The sequence below is a fragment of the Hippopotamus amphibius genome, chromosome 15 (assembly GCF_030028045.1).
Source record: "Hippopotamus amphibius kiboko isolate mHipAmp2 chromosome 15, mHipAmp2.hap2, whole genome shotgun sequence".
Taxonomy (NCBI): domain Eukaryota; kingdom Metazoa; phylum Chordata; class Mammalia; order Artiodactyla; family Hippopotamidae; genus Hippopotamus; species Hippopotamus amphibius.
Window position 1 is genome coordinate 52,336,635 of NC_080200.1, and position 27,771 is coordinate 52,364,405.

General features: G+C 35.5%; 1 protein-coding gene across 2 annotated transcripts in view; it reads left to right on the plus strand.

The window, feature by feature from the left end:
- The window catches only part of CDH12 (cadherin 12), a 251,083-nt gene that overhangs the window by 105,192 nt on the left and 118,120 nt on the right, over positions 1 to 27,771 (plus strand). The gene's annotated exons all lie outside the window — the stretch shown is intronic.

Here is a 27,771-nt window from a genome sequence, read left to right on the forward strand (position 1 = left end):
TGAGCTATCCTTCCCACTCAGAAGCATCTGTAAGTCCCTTTCAAGGGCCCTTTTCTTGCTCTGAGCACAAGCACACAGTGCTCTCATAGCTCACTGAAGCCTGTTTTCCTTTCCCACCCTCCACCCAGTAAATCAGGGATTTGAGATGCTATTCTCTCTACTGAATCACAAATATTCCCCATACTTCCTACATCACTAGCCAACTGGTAGGATTTCTGACGACACTAACACCAAAATATCAGTGACTTGCGTTGCATTCCCCTGAGGAAAACTATTTGGTGTTCAAAATGAATGATTCCAGGTGGAATTTCAGGACAGCATTCTGGGCTGTGGGATTTTCCAAACACATGAAGGCAGTATCATCAGTCATATCAGCTCAAGAGGACATATCCAGATAGCAAATCATAATGGCCTCAAATTGTTCAGTTTTCCTGTCTTTCAAACATACTTTATTAGTTTGAAAATTGTGCATTTATTAGTTCTGATCGCAAAAGTGATTCATGCTTGGATTGGAATGTTATCTGTCTGCCACCACAAGAAAAATAATTAATCTAAATCCTTCACTGTCCTGGATAAGCCCAGAGGTAGGGAAAAGAAGAGGATGAAAGAAAGTACGACTCAATGAGGGACATAATGAAAAGGAAAAATTATAAAAGAAGAAAAGGATATAATGCCTTGGAATCACTAGTGAACTCTAATCAGTCTCTCTGTCCCGCTCTCTCACCACCACCCCTTTGAGTTCTCACGAATAGGCGATTCGCTTCCTGGCTAATTGGAGAAGAAGATGTATGTTATGAAATGATACTTATCACTATGTATTATTTTTTTCTCAATTACAGGTTTTGCACCAAATTACCATGTCACTACATCCTGATATGGAAAATGTTTTATCTCCATGTATCTTAATAAATGTCTATTATGACTAGGAGAGGGAAAAAAAGTATATAGTCAATTTTCACAAGTTAAAACTACACTTTGTTTTGTTTTCCAAAGAGAGAGAACTTTTCCCATTTTATGACCACAAAGACAGCCACCTAATTTCATGTTAGATGTTGACTGGAAAATAAAGACATAGAAAACCTCCCTACAGCCCAATTTTGAAACCCCTATGGCTTCCCCCTTCTCCTTCATTCTCTAGGAGTGCTCTCATTATCAGAAATCTCCTTATTTGTCCCATCCATGCTGAAAATCTGTGCAGTGAGAGCAAATTCTAACTTGTCTAATATGACACATACTGTTGTATATAGGTGAGCAAAGAATGAAGGAGGAAAATCAAGAATGATTAAGAACCAAGAAAATGCGTCTGCTTTGAGAGAAAGATCATAAGTATGGAAAGAATAATTTACATAACAAACGTTACAAATCACCAAAAATGCAAGACGGAATGTAGATTTTGCCATTTTCTGGACTATTCAAAAGACTAGTACATTGAAAAGATAAAATATCCAATGGTGTTAATCAGTTTATTAGCAGTGAATGAAGGATGCCAAAAGCAAATATGCAATTAAGGGTTCGTATACATGATATCAAAAATGTTCTTGATGAAACTAACAAAAGACATGAACATACATTTTAAAGATGAAAGACACAAATGGCCAATAAGCTCTAATCCCCGTATAGCACTGTATCACCCCTCTTCCCCCACCATCTCCCATCCTCCTCCAACTCTTGACCTGCATCCAGAGTGCTTTTTGGAGCATGCAATCCATCATAAGCAAAATTCTATATTTCCTCACTCTCTTACCTTTTATTCCCTTCACCTTCTTGCTCTAAACAGCACTGATGTCTTCCCTGGGAACACTTCTCCTCCAAAATTGTTTTGTCAAGTGATGGGTGATTTTTCTCCCCCGGCCTTTGTGCTGGAAACTGGAGGTGAGAATGAATTTTTCATTCTCCTTGTTGTCGTTTCTGAACCCGATGAGGGTTCTCCCTACACTCTATAAAAATACACGTAACCCACTGTTAGTCTCTCTCCAGTACTACCATTGTCATATTTCTTGGTGATTTCAATATTCATAAAACTGACAGCTGATCATTCTAAATCTCTAGCCTCATTTTCTTGTTTCCTTGAACTTTTGATCTCTCTGACACACACCACATAACTACACACACACACACACACACACACACACACACAAAATGACTTTGTCATTTAACTACTTTAGCCACTCACTCTCATGGTTATAGTCACATGTTTTTATCATCATGATATTTTCAATAGCTGTAGTCTCCATAATCTCAGTTTCTAGCATGTCAATCCCTGATCATAATTATTCCCATTCTTTCCCTCTAATAACCCAATTCTAGAAAAGTGCTCCACCCCCAACTGGAGACTATTATTCATTTATTTTAATATCTCTTTACATTTAGTCTTTCCCATCCATGACATTACATTTTCTTACCCATCTTAAATGTTGTGGTTGAATGTTATTATCATTGCCTTATACACAACTTGAAGATTTTTTTCCCCTAAGCCTAGTTAAATCCACCTCTGTGTTTACTCCGTACCTATAATCACGACAGTGTAATGTGTCTGGAGGATATATAGTACAGCCATGCTGACTTGTCTGCCATGACTCCAAACTGTGGTCCCATAGGCTGCTCAGCTGTCCCATGAAATTCCCCATGTTCATTCAGTTGGCTACTGGCCTAGAAACTCTTTCTTTTATGTTATGCTGTTTCCACAAACCTCCAATAACTTCTCCATATTCTCTCTCAACTGATGTCCTAGTTCAATTTTTATTGAGAAAATACAATCAGAAGAGACTATCTTCCCATCACTTCTACCACTGTCCCCACATCTGTGCACATACACTTGGCCTTAGCTCCTGCTACTCTGGGTGAAGACCAAGCCCTCCGCTCACGTTATTTCCATTCACTTTTGCTTGTTCAAGGACATCCTTCAAGCACAAGCCCTTTTATCCCTTCTCCTTTCCCATGGGTACCAGTGATATCAAATCCTGCATCAGAGCATCAACTGGTTTATTTAATTGTTGGGATTAATAAAATGCTTTCTGTTAATTGTCCTGTCTTCAAAAGTTTATTCTACCTACTTCCCAAGCCACAGGCCTGGCACATTCACAGATGCCAGTAAAGTTAGTGATTAGAATGGCCTTGCCTAAACGATATTGGTACCTAAGGAATATTACATAGAGGAAGAGAGAAAGATGCAGAGGTAAAGATACAGAAATAGAGAGAGATAGAGACAGTGTAGTTTAACACTCATTGGGAACTGGACTAAGATTTTCATTGGTTCTGGTCAAGAAGCCAAGGTTCCTTCTACAAGTATCCACCAAAGGCTAGGAGATGAGGAAGTTTATCTTGTCTGTGCAAACCTCAGTTGCAGAATTTAAGCCACATCAATTATATCATTGAGTTGCCTAGAGCAGCCCAAAGTAGGGCAGTCTGATTCCCAGGGCATTCCAACACCACCCCAAGGTCAGCCGGGTAGGGTGGAAAATTCGATTTGCCTTTCTCAGTTATGGTCTGAGCTTCCTGAGATTCCTGAGCAAAAATATGCACAACACATCAAAGTGTCTGACACATGATTTTTTTTTCAAAAAAAGGTTACAGATCAATCTGAACTTTCAAGTGAGATGAAAGACTCTAACATCTAAGGAAAGATGACAAGATGTGTATTTTCATGACAAAATATAATTTAAAACTTCTTCAGATCCTCCCCCACAAGATGCCAGAAATCATTTCCTTTTTTCACCAAAAGCATATTATTGGAGTCGTAATTCACATCCAAGAAAATGGAATAGAAAGTCAGTAGGATATAAGTCTAGTTTCAATTGTTCTGTATGTGTTTCCTGATCTATTTTTGCTATAGTCACAGGGCACACTCTGTGTATACACGTACTCTTATTAATTAAACAGGAACTATTAAGAAACAATGCCCAGTGATATAAAAAAAAATCCATTATTACATATAGTTGACCAAACTAATGCTTATTCTTATATAGCAATGTAGCTGAAAGGATGCAAAAATATGCACAGAAAAGGCTAATCAAAGAAGAACCGAATTGGTTCCAATGAATAAATACATGGAACTATTGCTTATAATTGACAGTGTCACTTTATGTGGCGACAGTAGCTTCTATTAAAATGTAACATATCGCTTTTCGTTTTTGATCAAACATGGCATATTGTCAAAAGAAAATTCCATAGATGGAATTCAGGAGTCACACAGGTGCATTCCGATCAGTATCAGAGACACAAGTCATATCAGACCAGAGTGTTGATGTCAATTATAATTAGAGGCTTATCTCATTTTCTGTTATTCACTTAAATGATGAAGGATCTATCTAGTCAAATGTTTCAGAAATACAATATTTTAGACAGGACTTGAGAGGCAGTTTCCTTTAGAGGCACTCTTGCATATATTCATGAATTATTTTTACAGTTGTCTTTTTTTCAGAAGGAAAAAAAGCTATAAAATTCATTGTGATTTGCAGGAAGACGACACGTACCCTAAAGCAATGTGAATGTAGCTTCAGGAACATTTTGGATTTGATCCTCCAAACATCGGGGCTGTAGTCATGCTGTAATCTGGGTTTTTTTCTTTGTTTTTAACTTTTTTCTCTTGGTTTTGTTTGTTGTTTGTGTTTTATTTTCAGTTTCTTTATACCAAGAAAAGGACAACCCGATTATTGATTAAATTAAACATGACAAATTCCTCAGGAAGGTGTACATTGGCATGTACTATTGTATATGACATTTCTAACTGATTATCTCAGCCAGGAAGAAGCATTGGTTAACTATGACAGTGAGTAAGAAGTTCTAAATAATATAGCCATTTGTAGCATCAACTGGAAAACTCAGAGAATAGACAGTCTCGGTGACATCTAGGTAAAAAGTGGCTGCATTTGAATATCGTGGGTAGTTAGTATTCAAAGCAAAATTTTCACATCATCCTCAAGCTTGTCACATAAAAGAAGGCTATGAAGTCCTTGCATTGTCCAGCACTAATATGACTTAAAAAGGAGCTATCTTCCAGCTTTGAGAAATAAGCACATGAGAGAGAGAATATAGGTTAAGGACAACAGAGGGACAAATCAAACAATGAAAGTTGTCGCTACCAGTTTAAGGTTTGAGACTTGGTAGAAACTAGAAAGGGCTGCAGTTAGTAAATGAACGGCTAGCAACTGAACACAGCATCCTCACTTTCATCCCTTCTTACTGTCCTCCTGTTTCTCCCCCAGGTCACAGGAGAAAAGCACCAGGTGACTGTGGTTGTAACTTTTAGGTTTCCTATTTAAAAGTCTGAATTAGCAATACCATTAGTGGAGTTATTACAGTTTGAGCATTGATTGTTTTAAATGGGAAACGTAACAGTACAGAGAGGAAGGAGACAGTAGGCTAATTCTTCTCTGGCAATCCAAAGCCCTCCGCTTTCTCCACTATGAATACAGTACACACCCAATATATCGTAACTGTGGATAGCATATCTGCATGTTCCAACAATCAGCCATGAGTCTTTAATTCTATAGAAAAGAAATTTTGATTTGCCCATGTCCATGACGTTAAAAAAGATGCTGATTTAAAACCCTACCTAAGACTGTGACAAATGGTCTCATAGAAAACAAGACATGTTGTGATGGCTAAAAATATATCACAATCTATATGACTTACAAGAACTCTCTTTGAAGCAGCACCCTAAATTTAGAGAAACAAATTAATAATAAAATTATCAAGTGTTAAAAAGCAAAAGATATATCGGTATGGGTATTCTAGAAGGATTGCTATATATTCTCTATATAAAGAAAATCACTAAAGAAACCAGAAGAAATCTAGATAATTGAAGACATGGGGAACATAAGAAAATACAAAGGCTGTCCTCAGGTATTTGAAGAGCTGGAAGGAAGACTAGGCTATTTAGTTTTGCTCTGGGAGATAAAACAAGACCTATTAGGAAGACTAGAAGGAAGCTACTTTTGGGGGTAGACAGACCTGAGATGGGGTGAGGGTGGGGTTGTAGGTTGGGCTGATGTCTCAGTTCACTGTAATTAGTAACTAACACTGAGAGGAGTTTAATAGCAGTGAATTATATAGTGGTGATATATAAATGACATATCTATGCATCTATGTCTACATCTATATTTATCTACAGAGAGACGGAGAGAGTGAGAAGCTTGTTAATGTGTTCATGCATATGCTGGAGACTGTTTCTCAAAAAATGTAAACAAAACATTCTTGCATTTGGGTAGAAATGTGAGATGCTGCTTGAATTAGACTACTTGAAATGTCTCTTCCAATCCTCAAATTCTCTACTTTACCAATCATGACATAACTTACCTGTACAGTAGGAGAAGGGAGAATTTTGATATAGGAAAGATATTAGAAGAATAACTAATAGGCTTGAATTGGTAGAGAAAAATATCTCATAAAAGGGTTTTTATAGGAGAATCTAAGCAATGTTTTCCATTCCTTTATGCTTTCTGGAAGCATATAAGTAGATTAAAATAAAAGAAAGAAAGATGGAGATAGAGTAGATTGCTACTAGTTTTTCACCGTCTGAAGAAAGGATGTAGAAACATTTGAACTCTTTTTTTTGTAAACGCTATCTCTGTCCACCTATCTAAAGCTGAATGAGTCTTGTAGGTGAGGGCATTAAATTTGAAATATATTGCATAATAACATCTTATCCTCTACCTTTACCTGAAAAGTTTCTGCACAAGGGAATTGAACCTTGGACGTTTTTAAGAACTCTTTGACGCCATATTATATGAAAGGTTAGAGATCAGTACATTCATCTGTATATTCAATAGTCTTTTTGGTGAGCATATGTAGATTTGATGACCCACACTTCAGCACTCCTGGGAAAAAAAATATACTTTGAGAGGCAAGATTCACCAGAAAATATTCTAAACAAGATTTCTCATTTTTCATATTGCATTTTGCTCTTCCCGTTTAGAAACAATTTGAGGCTTTGCCAAGTTAGGTAGTCTGCAGAAATGCAGATAAGCGGGCATTTTAAAATTAGTAAATAGCAAAAAAAAAAAGGAAAGCCAGCAGTTTTACACAGGGAAAAGCTTTGAATGGGATTCCTTGTCTTTCCTTGATGGCCCAAAGTTTCTGAGATGGATTTTGTTCATTTTGAAGCCAGCAGAACACACACATAGCAGAACTTCAATTCACACTTCACAGAAGGAAATTTGTAGTGGCACATTTTCCACCCGCATCATACCTATAAGAGGAAAAGGAAGTGGCATCCCTGAGGTATGAGAGAAAAGAAAGGATGTTTCTTTTTCATCTGGTGATTGGACTGACCCCGGCGCACTTGCCTGTGACTCACAGAAGCTGATTTTATTTCAAAAAGGAGTTGCACGATGAGCTGGGCATGGTCTCTAACACTTGCTTCTGGTCTCACACAGTTTTGGTTGGAAAGAGCAGGGTCCCTCAGTAGCCAAGAAAGGAAGACAGAGAAGAAAATTGCTTTAAGGGCAACAAAGTTAAATTCAAAAAGAGCACATCCACTTTCCTATAGGAATAAACAGATTAGTTTCAGGACCAGATGGAAGAGATGCAGGATCATCCCTGCTAAACTTACCTTGACGTTATGACCGTACAGATGCTCCCAACTTCCGATGGTTCAACTGACAATTTTTTTTTAACCTTATGATGGTGTGAAGGTGATACTCATTCAGTAGAAACTGTGCTTTGAAGTTTGAATGTTGATCTTTTTCTGGGTTAGTGATAGGCAGTAAGATGCTCTGTGGTGATGCTAAGCACAGGCATCTCCCAGTCAACCAGGCCATCATGAGGGCAACCACCAAAACACTTACAGCCACTCTGTACCCACACAACAATTCTGCTTTACTTTCGGTACAGTATTTAATCAATTATATAAGATATTCCGCACTTCATTATAAAATAGACTTTGTGTTAGATGATTTTGCCCAATTGTACGCTAATGTAAGTGTTTTGAGCACATTCAAGGTAGGCTGGGCTAAGCTACAATGTTAGGTGAATTAAATGCATTTTTGACTATGTTTATGGGGACATAACCCCATCATAAGTTGAGGAAGATTGGTATATGAATAATGGTAACCTCATATAAATGAATCTTATTTATGATTTTAAGGTTTATAAGAGAATTTAGGATTGGAGCACTAAAGCGATCTAATTCTGTACTTCTAAAATGTGAAGCATCCTACCTTATACCTCTTTAAAGTTCTTTTCTCTATTCCTCACATTTCCGAAGAATAAAGTCTTCAACAAATGCTGTTGATCAACTTTATGTCCCTCAAGGACAGACACAGAAGAGAGATGACAATTTTAATGTGTTAGAGGAAAAGGTTTTTCTATATGTAACTGCTTCCTAAAATGTGAGCAGCAGATGTAGAATTAGGAAAAATCTGCAATTTGCAAGCATCTGCTGCAGAGGAGGTTTGCCTTCGCTGAAGCAAATTTGACTGTCTAAACATTCATGATCCTCTTTCTTTGCCCCACTACCATTCCTACTTTTTTTCCCGTTGCTTTCCTACATGGTTTTGGATTGTTGGAGGCTCATAAAAATGAAATAAAATTACAGGAGTGAATACATCACACAACGTCAAACTTGTGTCTATACCATCTTAAAATGCCATACTGTTTCTTTGAATGGCTTCTTGTGTCACATCACAAAAAAGGCTACCTCGACTTTGAGGATTATTGATAAATAGTTCTAGAATTTCTAAAAGTAACTCATGTTCTTCTAAAACTTCAAAAATCTTCTGATTTTGAAGTTTAGAACTAAAATATCTGACTTTAGAGGCAAGCTACTCTTTTTCAGTCAACATCTTTCTATTTGCTGTAATTGATAAGTAGCTACATTCCACCAGGGCTGGGACATCTGTCTGATTTCACATTATTCATTTTACTTAATGCTTGGACAGGGTTGGTCTCAATAAATATTTGTTGAATGAATGGATGAAAGAGCAAATGAATGAATGTTTTATACAGTATTCTAAACTTTTTTACAGTGTATAATATATTATCCATAATTATGTATGATATATGTATCCATAATTATATATTTTAAATAATATATAGAAGGGAAATGAGAAACAAAGTAAAATGAATAAAACATGTCCAATGTTTTCTCATTTACTTCTTACAAACTGGGTATGAGGATATTTGCCCTAATATTATCATTGGGAGCATCAACATGTGGTAGATATAGAAATCTATCTTTTCTTAAATATTTGAAAGATGTCATTCAGAAGTTCTAATATTAAAACGCTAACTCTGACAATGAGAATGTTTGTCAATGTTTGATCCTCATGACAGGCTTATAATGATATTTAAACAGTAAAAATAATGTTAATTAAAATTTTAATGCAGCCAAGTGATTCCACACAGACAGTGTTGACTTTTAGATTTAATAAATTATGTATTTATTAGTCTGTTTCTTCATGAATCAAGTCCATCTACAGCTGCTTTTGTGAATAGCGTAGTGACATCTAGTGGTGAAAATAAATACTGCAAATGGCTAAGGTTGTGGGCACGTGGAAATTTGAGGGTCAATTGTATTGATATAAACCTGACAGTTTTGCTACGTGAAGCTAAGAAGAATTTGCATGAAAGAAGACGGCAAAGAGGCAATTTATGAGTTAATGGCAAATCTTGAATGGAATTGAAACGTTATTAATATGTTCGTTTCTGTGCAATAAAAGATTTTAAATTGTCACATCTGCACAAAAAAAATTAAGGAATAGGCTTACAGCTAAACTTTGAATCTTTTTGTTTGGTAAGTAATATTTTATAAACCAATACATGTTCTAAGTATATAAATGTGATCAAACATTTTAGCATAAGTCATAGCAAGGGAAATTGAAGAAGGAGCTCAGCTGTGTCAAACATTACTATGTGGGAAATGAAGCCTTAAAATAGATTCATTCCTACATTTGAATATAAAGAAGCTTTGACTAGGTGACTTTTTTCTTTTTTATTTGTGAATAGTTTGGGCTTTATATTTTCAATAGAATAGAATTTTGTAACTAAAAATTTGTTTTAGTGCAATTGTTATCAATCTATATCTTTGTAGTAATTATATTGATTTAATGGTATTTAATTGGGCTCTGAAATTTAAAAAGAGCAAATAGTAATGCTTGCAATATTGCATTACAATAGGCATAAGTTAAAATTTTTATTTTCCAACCATCTAACTTAAATTTATCTTTGTCTGTAAAACTGAGAAGTATATAGGCTACATGGTAAATAAACTGATAATCAATGATGGAATAATTAGAATTTAAATTATCAAAAACACGTAATTGGGGTTATCATGTAATTTCTATCTAAACTAAGTGACAATATGATGTTATAATTTATACCAAGATATCTTCAAATACTTTGTTAAGAAAAATGGATTTTTAGATACAAGGTATGGCTTAGTATAAAATAAACTTATGATAATACATAGCTAAGAAATTAAAATTACTTTATTCCCAATACACATTTAAATGCATGTAGAAAACTGGAATAAAATAAATTTTCCAGTGTGTGGTGATTAATAATAAAATAACAGTTTTCTAAATGCTAATTTTATGTGTATTTTAAAAGTAAGTAAAACAATTGAAGGTCTCCTTTAAATAACATTGTATGCCAGTATATATATATATATTTTTTACTATATATGAAAATGCATCTTAAAGATATTAAAAGAATATTTTCAATATAAAGCAAATTTACAACTTTCATCCAGTGCTAAAGTGAACAAGTGTTAAAGATTTTATTTATCTCATTATTGAAGGGAGAACCAGTAAGATGTTACAACTGGTATAAAGGAGAAGTCAAAGAAGCATACATTTATATGAAGAAAAGTAATATTGAAATGAATTTGAAAATCTGGTTTATTCACAGGGTAATAATCAACTGCATTCCAGCAGCCATAAATAATTTGTATTTTTATGGACAAGAAATATTTGCATTAATATCTGTTTTCTCTAAATTAACTTCTATTTCTACAGAGTTATTTAAACAGCCTAATCAAGAGCTAAAAAAAAAAAGATTGCTATGAGGATTAAGTGAATAACATTTGTATGAGGTTCAGATCAATCCCTGGTGTAAGTATTAGCACTTTGTGTTTGCTAAATAAATAAATGAACAATGAAAAAAAAAAAATAAACAGCCTAATCAAAGACAAAGTCTTCACCCCATAAGATCATATAACTACTGAAGGCTCCAGCATTTCATTGAGAGGTTATTCAGTAATTTATTTTGCCTATTCCAAAGTCGAATTTTTCCTTGAAAAATGGACTTAGTAGTTTATTTACATACAAAATTAAAGATACTTAATAGTTATTACTCAGTGTCTAGCACTGAAAGTAAAAACCATCAGTGAGAACTCTAGGAAATTCTGAGTATAACAGAAACATATTGAAATAGTCAAAGAAAGATTAATTTTTTTTACGTGTTATTCACTTCAGAGCTGCAATAGTTTGCAAATAAAACTTTAGCCAAAGCACATCCTATTATATATTTCCCTGCTTTAGTAGTGAAAACAATCTTCTATTGATACTTTTCTAACGTGAATATCATTGCACTGATTGAAAGTGAGAGAGTAGCATTGACATGTCAATAATGAAAATATTACTATGATCAATGACAATCTGCAACAGAATACATAGTAAAATTAAAAATCAAGCAGAAGTATTAGTGTAAGCTCTCATTCATTAAATGCTAAAATTTGAAATATGCCTGCCTCTCTCTTTCTAAAACTAATCTCCAGACAAAATAATGCAGGATGTTAAGCTCTTTCCTTTTTTCATTATGGTTGAAAGAGTGAGGTGCCATTATAATGGTTTAGAAAATCTTATTCATTATTTTTATTTGTTTCAGTCAGTGAAGTTTCAAAATATTGGACTCACATCAAGAACTGAAATAAATCTTGTGGCATGTAATGTATAGATAAAATATCATAGATTATGGATCACACTTGGTTTGTTTGTTTTCCTCTCCCATTTTGGGGAGAGATAGGTGCTCTAAGAAGACAATTTAGGTCTTATGATGAAAACACATGTCCCATAAAACGTTCCACCCAAATACAGCTGAGTCAGGATTCAGATCCTCCCAATTAGACATAATCTTGCTCCTAAATTACAACTCCTAAATGTCCCTCTTAAAACATACCACTTTTCACCTTCCGTTATATCTTCTCCATTGCTGACCTGCAAGCTCTTTGAGGGCAGCTTAGCATTGTTGGAAAAAAGTCCATGTGGGTTGTGTAATTACAGGAATCTATATTTCAGTTTTGTTTTGGCTCTTACTAGCTCTAAAACTTTGGGCAAATCATGTAATCTCTCCCAATATCAACATCTTCATATATAAGATAAGAATAAAATAAATTTCTCACAATAGCTCATCAGTAATTAGATGATAAAATGTTTCTAAGCTGACACAGGTTTTAAGCAGTATATGAAAAGAAAAGCTTTATGTTCCACAGAATATTAATATTCTTTTGAACAAAAGTAAGTATTCAATAGATATTTGTTGAATAAATTCCTCAATAACTTACAAAGTGAATTCAGGCATCTATGCATTTTTAATTTGGTATTTTATTCTGCCATGTTTTAAGTGAGGCCAAGCATTTGTTACAATGGGTCACCTACTGCAAATTTATTGAGCTAATCTAAATGGCGGCTTGCCTTTTTTTTTCCTCATGAAATGAAATAGCAGTGAGCCTGATAGCACATCTCTGTTTAGAAAAAATAGGTACAGGATGCTCTGTCTACATTTTCAGAAGGCTTGGCCGTTCCATCAAAGACAGCAGGAGTAATTTAAGATTTCCAGAATGATTTGTACTGATCTTAGGTGATTTGGCTACTCAGCCGGAAGAGCTGATGAAGCAGATTCTGTTTATATACAAGAGGAAGATAGAGTAGCCCTCTTTGACAAGGTTTAGCAGCAAGAAAATAGTGAGTAGAATGAGAAGCTATATAAACATGAACCATTACTTCTATTTTAAAAGAATAATCACCTTCTTTCTTAAGCACTTCAAGCATTATGTTTTAACAAAAACATTCTAAATTAAAAACATAAATCTATTTTTGTTTTTACCCACCCATTTGCTTTCATTTTCCTTCCTGTGATATGTAAATATATTAAAAATAACTTAGAGGTAAGTTTAGAAAGTTATAATAAAAAATACTGAGTACAGTTCTATTAAACACTATTTCAATGTCCAATTTCTTTTTTTAATCTAATATTAATGATATTATTAAGGCTTTCTAAAAATCATTATAAGTATTTCTTTAAGGAAAAGTATTTCAAGAACAAATGAGTTTTGCATGCATAAATTACTTTTTGCAAAACAAAAAAATTAAATCTTAAATAATTTATCTTCATTCCTTAGAGACTCAGAAAAACTACATTATTTTAGCAAAACTACTTTTAATAGTTTTCTCATTACTTGATGACTAAGAAAAGAACTGTGAAGTAGGGAGAAGATAAAAATACAAAGTTTATAGAATATCTAAAATGATAGGTTATCAAACATCATCCCTTTGCAGGTAAAAATATAGAGAAGAAGGTAAAGATGAGGGGGAAAAATCAGGAACTAAACTGCCAAGATCTGACCAGTTAAATGAGGAAGGAGGCAGACACTATTATTGGGATTTTTAAAAATGACGCAATGAATAACCACTCCCATGACCTGTGTTTTGAGAGAGTTCAGAAGAGATATAGGAGGGAAGCATTCAGAGACCAAAAGACATCCATTTCTAGTAAGACTGGCATTGGGGAGTGTGGCTTATAATCTACAGAGAAAGAGGTTTTCAAATATGAAATCCCAGATTTAGACAGATTTAGTCATTAGCAGTGTGAGGCTGGGTCACAGTCCTACCATTATCCCTCCTCCCCATGTACCAAGTAGATCAGTTAGAGGAGCAGGACTTTCATTCCCCTTACTTGGGGTGGAGGATTGAGCAAAGGTGTGGGGTGTGGAGCCAGGGCAATGCACAAGCAAACGTCCAGAGCAGGATGGACCGAGAGACTGTCCTACAGAGCAAAGTAATTCAGAAAGGGAGCAACAAATATTGTATGATATCATTTATATGTGGAATCTAGAAAAATGGTACAGATGAACTTATTTACAAAGCAGAAATAGAGACACAGATGTAGAGAACAAACGTAAGGATACCAAGGGGAAAGGGGGGTGAGATGAATTGGGAGATTGGGATGAACGTGTAAATATACTACCATATATAAAATAGATAATGAATGAGAACCTACTGTATAGCACAGGGAACTCTACTCAATACTCTGTGGTGACCTGAGTGGGAAGGAAATGCCAAAAAGAGTGGATATATGTATACGTGTAGCTGATTCGCTTTGCTGTACAACAGAAACTAACACAACATTGTAAAGCAACTATACGCCAATAAAATTTTTTTTAAAAAAAGAGCAGGAAAGATGTGTTACCCCCACCCTCCCACCCCTGGAGAGTATTTCCTGAAAGAATTCTTTCAGGGGCACCACAAATGAATTCTTCAATTTTTTTACATTTTAATTTTACTTCTATTTGTAGCCATTTGTGTGTGTATCTCTGTGTGCTTAAGGGTGAAAAGAAGTGGGCAACATAGATTAGGAGAAGAAAAACAAAAATAAGGGGCCAAGATGGGGGCAGGGGAAAGAAGAAAGCAAGATTTTGGTTCTTTCAATTGGCAAAAAATATGTAAATTTAAACTACCAAGTACATGCTTTATTACTTTATAATAAAAAAGTGATAGTCTCCACAGTACCAATGAATATAACCTCAGCTCATAGGTGCATATTTTTTATTCATCTATCTATTCAATAAATATTTTTGAACATCTATGAGTGCTAGGTATGGGTGATACTGGGCCTTGAGACAAATACTACTATTATGTCTAATGTAATCATAACACTTCAACAGTAATAAGGATGATTATGTAAGTGTTCTACCTACAAGCAATTCAGTGTTGCATGCTTCACAAACCATACACTCACATAAATGTAATTATCTTTGTCTCCTATATACTTAGCACAGTGTCTGGCAATTAGGAACTTAAAATAAGTTACATGTTTATTGAATGAGTTGGATTCAGGAAGATCATAATTATAGAACAGGTTTATTTTCTCACCATCACCACCTTAAACAAGATTCATTGAAAAAGCCTTCTTGCCTCTGAATTTAAAACTTGAATATCAAATGTGTCCCATTTGTGGTTTTTCCAAAAAGTCCAGTTGTCAAACATCACTTTCATTTGATTCAAATCTTCCTTTTGCTCTCAGATCAGGCTTAATTGGAAGTCAGCTTTGGGGAAGTAGGAAGAATATCATTAGTTTCTTCCCTATTCCTTGCTCACTTAATATTCTTCCTTGTCCCTACTCATTGGCTGTGATCTCTGGTCCCTCTGATGCTGGGCTTGTAAAAGGCAGTTTTACAGGGAAGTATAACTGTTGCCTTGATGGATGCTCTCCAGGTATGGCTAACTCAGAGTTCAAAGAATGTCTCTAATTTGTGGAGCACTTCTGTGGTTGCTGGGAGGTACCACACTGGGGACAATGACTCAGCTCTGTGGCCCAAGCAACGTTTCATTTTGTTAGCATTTGCTTTTACCGATTTCACTTACACCGTCTCTCTCTGTGGGGTTTTCACAGTGTTTAGACATTCTTTTTAAATGAAATTCCTTTCAAAACCATTCAAGAATAGTTCTGTTTCAGAACATCCACATCTGACTCCTACAATGTAGTACCTCTACCTATGAGTTAGTGAAGTAGAGCTTCCTCTACCACCGTTCTAGCAGTTCTCTAGTTTTCTCCCTCTCATACCAGGCCTCTTTATTGGTCTTCCCTCCTTTAAAAATGTTCACGTGTGGGTCAAGCAATCCTTCTGAGCCCAAGAGAGAAGGAGAAAAGCTAGAAGCCTGCACGGATTCTCTCTCCAACCAGGCTGCCCACTGCAGTCACCTGGGAGCCTTGAACATTGCCAAGCCTGTGTTTCATCCCTGGAGATTGGGATGCAATGTTTCAGGTGTGTCCAGAGCAACTTGGTGATTTTACTGTTTAGTCAAGGTTGACAAATGTGCTCTAAAGATACCCTTCCTACTGACACGCCTGAGAATGCTTTGTCTTTAGATAAGCTGGGAAGTGGCTAATGGTCCACTTGAGGCAGGCTGGCTCTGGACCATCCTCTGGACCAACCTTCTACAGATGGCTACAGATCTTTATAAGTATGAAGAAATTGACACCTTTTATTCTCAGCATTGGGACTTCTATCAAAACTCCGAGAAAGCATGAGTTCTATTTAAAATCCTGTGGTGTAAGTATTTGTTGAAGTAACCTGACTGAATGCACAGCTGATGGGTAGGATTAAGTGTTACGTAAGTCCCCGGGAAAAAAATGAGGCTGTTTAACAATTTTCCAATCCATTTCCTTTCTGTGTCTCATTTTGTTTTCAGTCAAAATGTGTGGTATGTTGCTGGTTTTAAATATCATATTTACCTTACCTACTATTTACTAGGATCAAAAAGTGTCAAAACTGAACATCTCAAAATCACACAGCTTGATTCTTAATTTTCTCTTGGAATATCTAGCAGCTGATAATTTTCTTTTTAATATATTTTTGGAAATAGATTTTGTCTCTCTTGATGTTCTCTGACTTTTATGATAAGAGCTATACAAAACCTGCCCAAACTACTTTCTTTTTGTAAATCTTAGTGTTTTGATAGTTAATGGATTTTGCCATCAGGGTATTTGAAATAGTTCAATCCACATAATATAACCATCATATTCCAAACAAATTTAATATAGTCACAGAAGTTACCAACTTTTCCAAATTAAAAAAAAATTTTTAAGATTTTTTGAAGTTGAATTAAGCTTGAAAATAAAATAAAACCTGGTGTGCTACACATAAGAATTAATATTTGCATAATTGTATAACATTTTATATAAAATAATTTTACTTCCATTTTTTACACTGAGGAGTGATTGGGATCAAAAGAACAAAAGCATACAGGTTTCCTCTCAAGAAATACAAGTGTTAATGAATATTTTCCAGGTAGTTTGAATAAACTATGTCAAAGCTAAAATTTTATGCACCTTTAGTTTATATTTTTAAATTGTATTTTATTAATTTCCGTAAGGAACCTCTCCAACAAGAGCACAAGCTCTGGATGGTTTCAACCATGTTTAATCTTCTTTGTATCTTCTAACATACCATATATATAGTAGCTTTTTAATAATAATAAAAATGTTAACAATAATATTGTAGTATCATTTCATCTAGCAGCCCCTCTTCTACCAATCTAACTAAACCTTGGGCAAAAGTCAACTAGTGATCAATAATTACAAGAACTCTGATAAGTACCTAAAAATAAACATTGAGTATGATCTCTAATTTATAGATGGAGGATGATTTTATTTTTACAGGTTGTGTAGTGATTTCATACTTCTACATACTAGAATTTAGGTGCTGATTTTAGTGAAGAGCTCAGGGTTTTTTCTAAGAATTAGTTAAGATAAATAATGGCATGGCCATCAATGGAGAGAAACAGTTACTATGTCTACGGGGGTCTTTTTAAGAGAGTAAATTAAATACTTGCTTGGGGGAAGAAGACAACACATATGTTATTTTCATATCTTATAAATCAACTTTGCGAAACAACATCTTTTAAACATTACAAGACATTATTAGGTTGTTACACGTAACAAGGTGAAAGCCTTTGAGAAATATTCCTCGAGGGCATTTTGGTTCCAGAGACAGAAGTTGCTAATTGGGTGTGTGTTGTTGAGTCCTCTGGTTCCCCTACCTTTTGGGATCTGAGTTACTGAGGCCCCTGGGAGGGCAAACAAACAAACCTTTTCCTCAGAGCCAAAGAGGGGATGACTTTGTTTTAGGTAAACCTCAGTGGAGGGTTTACGTCATGAGGTTCCTCAGAGCAGTGGAATCTGCCCAGTTTTGTTCTGCCCAGTGTCCCAGCATCTTCTCCTCCTTCTCCTGCTCTTTGGGGAACTACCTATCCCTCACTCTTCTCCACTTTGTGTGCTATGGGTTGTGATAGCAGTAGCAGCAGCTCCTGAGATAAAACAGATTTGTAAGTTCAGTCGGTTGTAAGTTCAGGGATGCCATGCAATCCACGAGTTCCCACTCTAAGGCTTCTGTTAGAGTTCTCTTTTAAGAAAGGCATGTTTTCTTTCTCCTGATGTGACTGAGAGAAAAAAAAAATGTAAAGCTGAAGCCACAGGCAGGCTTGTTGTCACTGTGTCTGAGAAAAGAGACACTGTAGAAGAAAACAGAGCCCTGAGATTAAAAGCATGAATCCTGAGAACATCCTTGGAACCCCTGGATCTGCTATGCTTGAAGCCAGAGCACTCCTGACTTCTAGCTTATGTGAGTCAATAAAGGCTATTTCCCCTTAAGCTACTGTGACTTGACTTTCTATCACTGGCAGCTGAAAAAGTTCTGAATAATGCATCTTGGATTCTGTGTCTGCAAGTACACACACATTTTCCACATGGTAAGTCATTTAGATAAGTGGTGGCCTGGGTGCTAAATGGGGAACAACTGCTAAACATACTCCTATAGGTAGTAAAATAGCCGAGAAGCTTAGACCTTTCTAAACTGGAACAATCTAGTTCTGTGTCAAATAACAGCTATTTTCTCTCTGTGACTAGAGATCTCCCATTTAACCCCCATAGCATTTGGAATTCTGCAACCAATCGAATACCTCTTGAAATGGATGAAGGAAAAGATATTTAATTCTTAGATTCCAGCCTACAGCAATGTTCTCACCAGTGAGTGACAAAACGGGAAAATATCAGGACAAAGCCATGCTTTATTTTTTTTTCTCCCTTTAGCTAAATTATCTTTTTTTCTGAGGTTATCTCTGTGTTTTGTTTTGTTTTGTTTTTGCTTACAAATGTCTCTAAGGAAATGAACATATGATTTGTAGTATATTTCTGGAACATTTATTTTGCTTTGTTGACTGGCATATTCACTGGCATAAAATATGGACAATGATTTACTGGCCCCAGGTTTTATTAGTATTGTTGTTGTCATTATTGTATGAAGATGATGAAATGATACTGTTTTCAGAAATGTCAAAGTATTGGAACTAGTGTTTTATTGCAACTAAATATTCTCTTCTTGATTATAATTGCCATGTGTGACAACTCATTACATCTCTCACCACTGGACAATGAAAAATTGTGAGACAAACATAAAGTTTACAAAACTGTCTTCTCCTGTTTTCCTGGAGGTAGTTCAGATTTCCCTGTATGTTCCTCATCATTGGCTGATGCGTGGAGTTTTGGGTAGCCTCCATCTCGGTGTACATCCTATGGGGCATGAAATAAATGGGTTAAACACAAGCACAAGCATGATACAATCACAGTGGTATGCATAAAGTTTTCAATGCTGTGAATAATCATTACTGGAGTTATGACACATCCCAGAATCAATGGACAAACACAAGAAGGGAAGATATTAGAATAATGAGATAAAGGTTTCTTCAGAAACTTGGGTATTGATGATGTTCAGAAAGGTGTAGCCTAAATTATTGGACAAGAGAAAGAGAGATTTTCTTTATTGTTTTCATGTGGTCTCTTTGTTAAAAGAATTGAATACAGAGAATTAACAGGCATAAGCAAAGGAAAAAAGATAATTCTCCAACACTGAACTCCCGGAAACTATTACTTCAGAGCAATCCTAGTGAAACTCAAACAAATATGTTCCCTTTTTCACTACCCTCATTTATCCCCTGATCCTAACTGGGGGAAGATCTCACAGTGTCACATGAAGCAAGCAAACAACCAACCTACTCTCACTGTCTGATTTCAAAAGCATTAAAGAATCATAAGAGGCTTTTCTGGGGATTTATTGATGATAAATGAAGAGGTCAGAGTAACACTGTTTGGAAGATTAGCTTCCGTTCCTGTATTCATGTCCTTTGTTATGGGATTTTGAATGTCCTCTTATTATAGACAGAAGATGTTTCTCTGCTCCTTGACTGAGGGCTTGGCGATGTGACCTGCTTTGGTCTCTTTGTATGTTGAGAGAGATGACATGAGCAGACACTTGACATGTGCATACACAGGTTTTTTTGTTTTGTTTTGTTTTGTTAATGCTCTGTAAATTTCATGAAGAGAGCTTCTGCCAGATACCTGTTTATAGCATTAACTTGGGTCCCAGAATAAAAAGTCCTCAGCCCAAATGGGGCAGCCAAGCACAGCTTGACCCACAGATTGCAACAGAGCCACTAAGAACAGCTCCACTTAAATTAGCAAGACCATAAACATAAGAATAATTGCTTATTGTAGTTTGCCCATGAGTTTGGGGGTATTTGTTACACAGCATTTTATTGTGACACTAGCTGTTATGATTGTTATTGCAGAACTTTCTAAAAATTTCCTTTAAACAGTCTGCAAATTCTCAATTGCTCTGACAGAAATAATCTACCTCCTCTTTCCCTATTTCTCCATGCTATGATTTTATTCCTCTTTTCAACTATCTCCTAAGTGAGATAACTGAGAGAAGAGCATTTTCAGCTTTGCAGATTTGTATCACAACTTTCCCTTAACACAAATACTCCAAGGCCACCATTGAGAAACACAAACAAATAATCCATCTTCTCAAATCAAAGAAGGGGATAGGTAATACTTACATTTTTCACTTCACTGGAGCAGTTACAACCCACAGGGGCACTCTTCTAAGCTTATAACATGTATAAACTCACTTGATCCAAATTCATTTTTATACCAATTTTATAACAGAGAAAACAGAGGCTTGGTAATGAGGTGATATTACTCTGGGTACATAAAGTATTTGGGTAGAATGTGTCTAGACAGATAATCTTCCATTTTCTAGAAAAAGGCAGACACTAGAATCTGCTGCAGAAATGTGAAAATAAAATTCCACACTGGGAAGAGCTGCAGAAATTTTATCCTGAATCCCATTTCTGCCAAGACCCTGCCCTAGAGGCCTTGGGCAGTCCTAAGATTTGGGTAAGGAAGCGTGCAAGTGGGTCGTCTTTGATTACCACCTGGGATAGAACTGGGGTAGGAACTCCCAGATACAGAGTAATCATATTTTACTTTCAACTTTAAATTGGTTGCAGCAATCATATGCTTTTCGGAAGCTATTTCCATCAAGCTCACATTGCCTGATACAGATTATCCCAGTGCCCACCTGCAGTCCCCTCCCTTTGCCAACATAGAAGCAAATTATATTTCATGCTCTTGCTTTGCAGTTTCACGTACAGACTCCACTTCAGTCTCACCCGGTGCGCGCAAGATTAGTGAGAAAATCACACTGTTCTTCTCCTTTCTGTTCCTATCTGGGTCACCGGTTTTGTGCTGCCACGTCTTTCTCTGCCTCCTCCTCCAATCCCTACCAACCCACACCCCAAACAAACACAAGAGATCTTGGGCAGAAGGGTTTTCAGTTGAACTTTACCCTATTTTATTTTTTTTTAACTTTCCACTCCCGTTATCATCTTCCGACTGGCAGCTGCATGCAAATCTGTGGCACTTCAGATTTTCTACTGCAGAGAGAGGCATGATTGGAGATTCTATGATCAGTCTCCCCGGTAAAAACAGTCCTAAAGTAGGTTCCTTCTCCATACGACTGAGGCTGCCTTTTGTACTAGCCAGTTTATCACATTCACTGCTGACTTTCCCGGGAGCTGGGCTCTCTCTAGCCAAAATCATCATCTCTTATTTCATATTTGTGAACAATGACAGGGGGCAGTTGGAGAGGGTAGGGGCTCAGAAGAAATCTAATTGTAGCTAAAAGTGTTGCATCAGGTGTCAAAGGAACACATGGGGCTCACCTGTGAACTAGAACAGTGTCAGGCCCTAAAGTTCTTATGAGTTGCCTAAACTCTGCGATTTAAGAAACACAATAAAAATGAAGATCGTCTTTTGGGAGTTGAAGGAGAAAGCAACGACCAGCCTAAGGGTTTATGCTCTGTAAATCATGCAAGACAACAGAGTCAGAAAGTGACTCATCTGTGATTACTATTCAGCACCTCTTAACACTTCTGCTTCCCTAGAGAGTGAGGTGATGAGAAGAACTTCAGAGTTGTCTGTTTCTCTCATTTCAGCATCTATTTATTATTCTGTGGTTAATAAGGTGTTACCATTTTCTAAAGTATGTGTCAAAACCTCATTATGTTGGACATAGAGCATTACAAATTTCAGCATTTGCTAAAGATATAAAAACAAAAGTCTGCTCAATGAATACATGTCGCAAGAACCCTAACAAGAATGGCTGGACTAATGAAAAATGCTAACCTGATTGCTTCACACATCTGAAAAAAATTGCATTTCAAGAAATTAATCTATTTTTGGACAATAATTCTACTTTCTAAAACTGCCTAAAATACTAGTCTTTAAAAATGATTTGAACATTAAATATTAGAAGTTAAAATGACTTTATAAATATAAATGTGTGCATATAGTACCGAGTTTACCTTAAATTTTCATTTCTATTTTCTGAATTTCTCCTTTATGTTCTTCCTTCTTTTTTTCAAAATTTTATATTGAGAATCTAATACTTACCAGTCAGTCTTCTAGACACCATGAATTTAAAACTAAACCAACACATAAAAATGCTCTCATACATCTTAACTTTTATTGGGGAAATACCGATAAACAAATAATGATCAAAAAAAGCTAAATAAATGCATATAAGGTCAGTTAGTTATAGGTGCTGGAAAGAAAAATACAGTACAGAAAGGGAAAATGAGTGACTGGTAGGTATTTTATTTTATTTTAAATTTTTTCCAACTCTATTGAAATATAATTGATCTTTAACATTGTGTAAACATGTTGTACAAGGCGATAATTATATATATATATATGTATACATATAGGTTACCACTATAAAGTTAGCTGACATCCATCAGCACACAGTTACCTACTTTTTTGTGGTGAGAACATTTAAGATTTACTCTCTTAGCAATTTTCAAGCATGCAATACAGTATTATTAACTAGACTCACCATGCTGTGCATTAGAGCCCCAGAAAGTATTAATCTTATAAGTTGTGCCCTTTGACCAACATCTCCCAATTTTCCCCACTTCCCAGCCTCTGGCAACCACCTATTTTATTCTGTTTCTGCGAGTTCAACTTTTTAAGGTTTTACGGACAAGCAATAACATACAGTATTTGTCATTCCTCTAACTGACATTTCATTTAGCATAATGCCTATAAATTCCATCCATGTTGTCGCAAATGGCAGGACTTTCTTCTTTCTATAGCTGCATAACATTCGACTTTACACACACACACACACACACACACACACACACACGCACAATATACTCAGAAGTGGAATTGTTGGATTATATGACAGTTAGTTCTATTTTTAGTTTTTCAAGGAACCTCCATACTGTTTTCCACAGCAGCTGCATCAACTTACGTCCCAACACCAACAATGCACAAGGATTCCCTTTTCTCCACATATTCGCCAACACTTGTTAGTTCTTGTCTTTTTGATGACAGCCATTCAAACAGGTATGAAGTGATAACTCATTATGGTTTTGATTTGCTTTTCCTTGATAATGAATGATACTAAGCACCTTCTTGTGTACCTGTTGGCCATTCATATATCTTCTTTGGAAAAATATATCTCAGTTCCTTCGTCCATGCTTTAACTGGATTATTTGTTTTTTCACTGAGCTGTACGAGTTACCTACACATTTTGGATATGAACCTCTTATCAGACATATAGTTTGAAAATATTTTCTCCCATTCTGTGAGGTTCCTTTACCTTTTGCTGAATGTTTCTTTTGCTGTGCAGGAGCTTTTTAGCTTGAAGTAGCTTGTCCATTTTTTTTTTCTTGTGTGGTAGGTATTTTAAAGATCTTGATCAAGGAGCCCTCTCTGATGAGCTGGCATCTGACTCCAGACTGGAATGAATGAGCCAACTGTGCTATCAGGGGAGAAGAACTTTCTAGCCCAGGAGAACAGAAGAGGCAAACACTGAGAGGAGAGTCCATTTGATTGGAATAGGGAGACTCAGAAGGAGAATGATGGCAGGAGGGATCACAGTGATGACTGGAGCCCAGCCATTGTAGTCAGTTGCAAAAGTTCTACAACTGGGGTTATAAAATTATAGAGCAAATGTGGTTTCATATAGTTATTTTCCAACCTATCAGTGGAGAAAAAACAGATTCTGGGAAGTCAGCAGTTGTAGTCTATTTTATTCACTGCTTTATTTCCAATGCCGAGGAGACTGCCTGGTAGGCACTCTATAAATAGATGAGGAAAGTCCCTAATAAAATTAGGATATGGTCACAATTGGTATGAAACTGGAGACTTGACAAAGACGGTATGTAGAAAGTTGTGATGGTGGTCGTTGGTCAAAATTTGATGGGCAAAAAAGAAACTTTATTATATAGGTACGAAATCAGAAGGCATTGAAGCTATGGTTTCAGGGATATAAATCAAAGTAAATTGCGAGATTACTTTTAAATTCAGTTGGGAAAGTATATCATAGAACTAGAGTAGTTCCAGCAAATTTCTGATTAAAAAGGATGATTGGTCATCACCAATGGGATGGGATGGGATAGGGAGGGTGGGAGGGAGGCTCAAGTGGGAGGGGATATATGTATAAATACAGCTGATTCACTTTGTTGAACAGCAGAAACTGGCACAACGGTATAAAGCAATTACTCTCCAATAAAGAGCTGAAAACAAAAAAAAGGATATTTAAAAATTTTGAATCAGAAGCCACTTAACTGGATTTTGAATGGTTGAAGACTTGCATGGGCTCTTATCATGTGACACAGATCCCACCAGGTAGAAATAAGCCATAACTGATATAATTATAAAAGATATACTTTCTGCTGTTTTGCCTACTTTTGAAACTGAAATCTTAACTCTACTACTTTATATGATTTCTAATTCCCTGGCATCTTATTGACAGTGTAGAAACATTTTGGGGGTTTGGGGGTTTTGTTTTTTTTTTTTTGGTATTGAATTTTAGAAGACCCAAACATTTTCTTGAAATGATTCAACTTACGTTTTACAGTGAAACACCTGCAACATGTACTAGAACATGAACCACCTCACTACAGATTTGGAGAAAACCTTAAAGAAGCACGAGTAATCTCTTCTGCGGCTGAGTCTAGATCAAACTTTTAAATTCATTTATATTACTCCACAAATATTTACCGAATCATTGCTCTGTGCCAGAGACTTTGCATGCAGGAACACTGGTAGAGAGAACAGTGTGAAGCCTTTGTTTGCAATGTGACATGTGCTGTGGGGCTGTGATGTTCTCTTGTTCTTTCAAGGATGTCCCATCTTTATTTAAGCACAGGTCTTAAAGATGAGTGTGTGATTCTGCAGCCCTTTGCATCTGTGAGTGTTTAGCATCAGTGTTGCTTTTTTCACTGTGTTAACTGTGCTGGCCCTTCAGGACTTTCTTGACTTGTGCTGTAATGGTGGTGGGATCAGAGGAGTTGGGGCTGGAACTGTTTTTTAAATATTTATTTTCTGTTTAAAGTCCCAATTAGAAGTGATCTGCCAGAGTGAAGAAACAGAAATATCATGACACTTCTTGTGGAAGGTCCAACATTTGGTTGTTACAGTGTGTAACTCCCAGGTCACTATGAGTTTTTAATGCATCACTATAGTTTTACTGTAGTAAATAGTGAGTGTAATAACATCGATAAAACTAATATAACATGATATAAATGTGCTATAGTCCTTTGTAATTTAATTATGTAAGATTGTTCTTAAGTAGATTAGATACCTGTCCTATATAGAGTTTATTATTATTAACTGATAAACATTTGGTTGATTATTGTTAGAAATAATACCTAACATATCAAAGTTACTTGAATAACCACTAAATAGTGTTTCCCTTCTTTCTATCTTTCATTCCTTCCTTCCCTCCTTTCTTTAACAGATACTAAGACACATACATTATGTTCTGGGATGTATGAGCATATATTCTGAAATTCATGACCATATAGTTTAGAGAGCTGGTGTCGAATAGAGTGATGATTATAAGTAGATATGTTGGAAATATGAATTATGAAATTAATATTATAAATTAACATTAATAAATCTTTAAAAGCAATCTCTAAGTATATACATCTATAACTAAATATATATATTTTATTCACATAATCTACAAATTATGTGACATAATAATTTGAGGATTATAAAATTTTTTGACAATTTCCTTATCTTGATTTTCTCATCTTTATAATGGGAACTATGAGGATTTGTGAAAACAAAAAGTAATAATATCACAAACGTTAAACAATACAATAAGCATGCAGTACTTAGTGTGTTTCCTTGCTCAAAGCTAATATTCAAAAATGTTAGAATAATGATAATAATGTTAATAGAAATAATGTGTTGTTAAACAGAGAGTCCTTTTAAAGTAAACTTCCAAATAACTTCCTTACTTGTTACACTGTCATTCTATTTACATTTCTTAAACCAGTGTTTTCTAGACTATTGCAATGCCATGCCTTAAATGTCTCTGAAAACTCTCACTGCTTTGCCATTGCAAGCCCTCAAATATTTGAGGCCATTTGAATTTTAAATGAGTTCAAATTTTGGGATTGTCCTATTTTCTCCTAAAGAGTGCCTGTCTTTGATTTTTCAAAATGCCATATACTTGATATGTTGTAACTTTAGCCTCATTACTAGCAAGCTCTTCAATTAGGGTCTTGATTGACCACATCCAGGAACTGCTTTTGTGGCATTATATAAAGTGTTTATTTTCTAAAGGCACTATGCTAAGTTCTCTGGTTTTTAGGAGAGATGCCTTCAGACTGCCCTTGCCTTCAAGATATCTACAAACCAAGAGTGAAGTTAACTTGTGTACATAAAGATCTGTAATGTGAACTGGCATGCAGTAAATACTTTAATATAAGTAGAGGGATTTCCAGAAGCACAGGGGAGGAAAAAATTAATTCTAGCTAGAAAGGTCATGGATACATTCATGGTGGTTACCATACTTACATTTAGATTTGAAGGATGAGTATATTTACAGCAAATATAAAAAGTGCAGGTAGGAAGAACCCCCGGGTGAAAAAGAAGAGTGTGAATTAAATCATAGAAGTAGAAAGACTGTATTTGGGAACTGAGATGTGAGGTTTCCTTGAAGACAAGACAAATAGTTGGAAATTGGCTGGAAAGAGAGTTTAGACCATGGAGACATGCCTTTTCTATTACAGGCTCTTTCTTCATTTTGTTTGCATTCCCATGATAAAAATCAAGATACGTGATCATCCCCACCCCCCACCCCATTCTTCATGATTACTCATCTCCATTCAGCTTGACGTTGTTTACTTATATCAAACTTTTATTTCATAAAATTTAAATTCTCTCTCCTCAAATAGTTTCTTTAAGAAATTTTAATGTACATTTCCTGGCCACTGGTATGGATGCCTCTTATAATTTATGTCCAAAATAAACCAACCTTTTGATTCATTCTGATGATTTAAGCAGTTGTTGAAATTCAGAACCGTATTTTCACTACATAAGGTCACACCTGTCATTAAGAGGGTACACAGCAATTTTATGATGACTTGAATAAAAACATCAAAGCTATTAGAAACACTAAGTGGTATATAACCCACACAATTTTCTTTACATTTTAAAATGTTGCTTTATATAATTTAATTATGGTATATAAGTATTTAAATTTCAGTCTTTGTTGGAAGTACTTGGTTGATTTCATAAGAAATGAAGAAACATTCTGATACACTGCAAGAGATGAAATTTGGAGAGCTATTTTTACATTGTTTTTTTTTTAATGGCTCAAGTAAGTGTTTTGTAGCCCTGAGTTTTTAA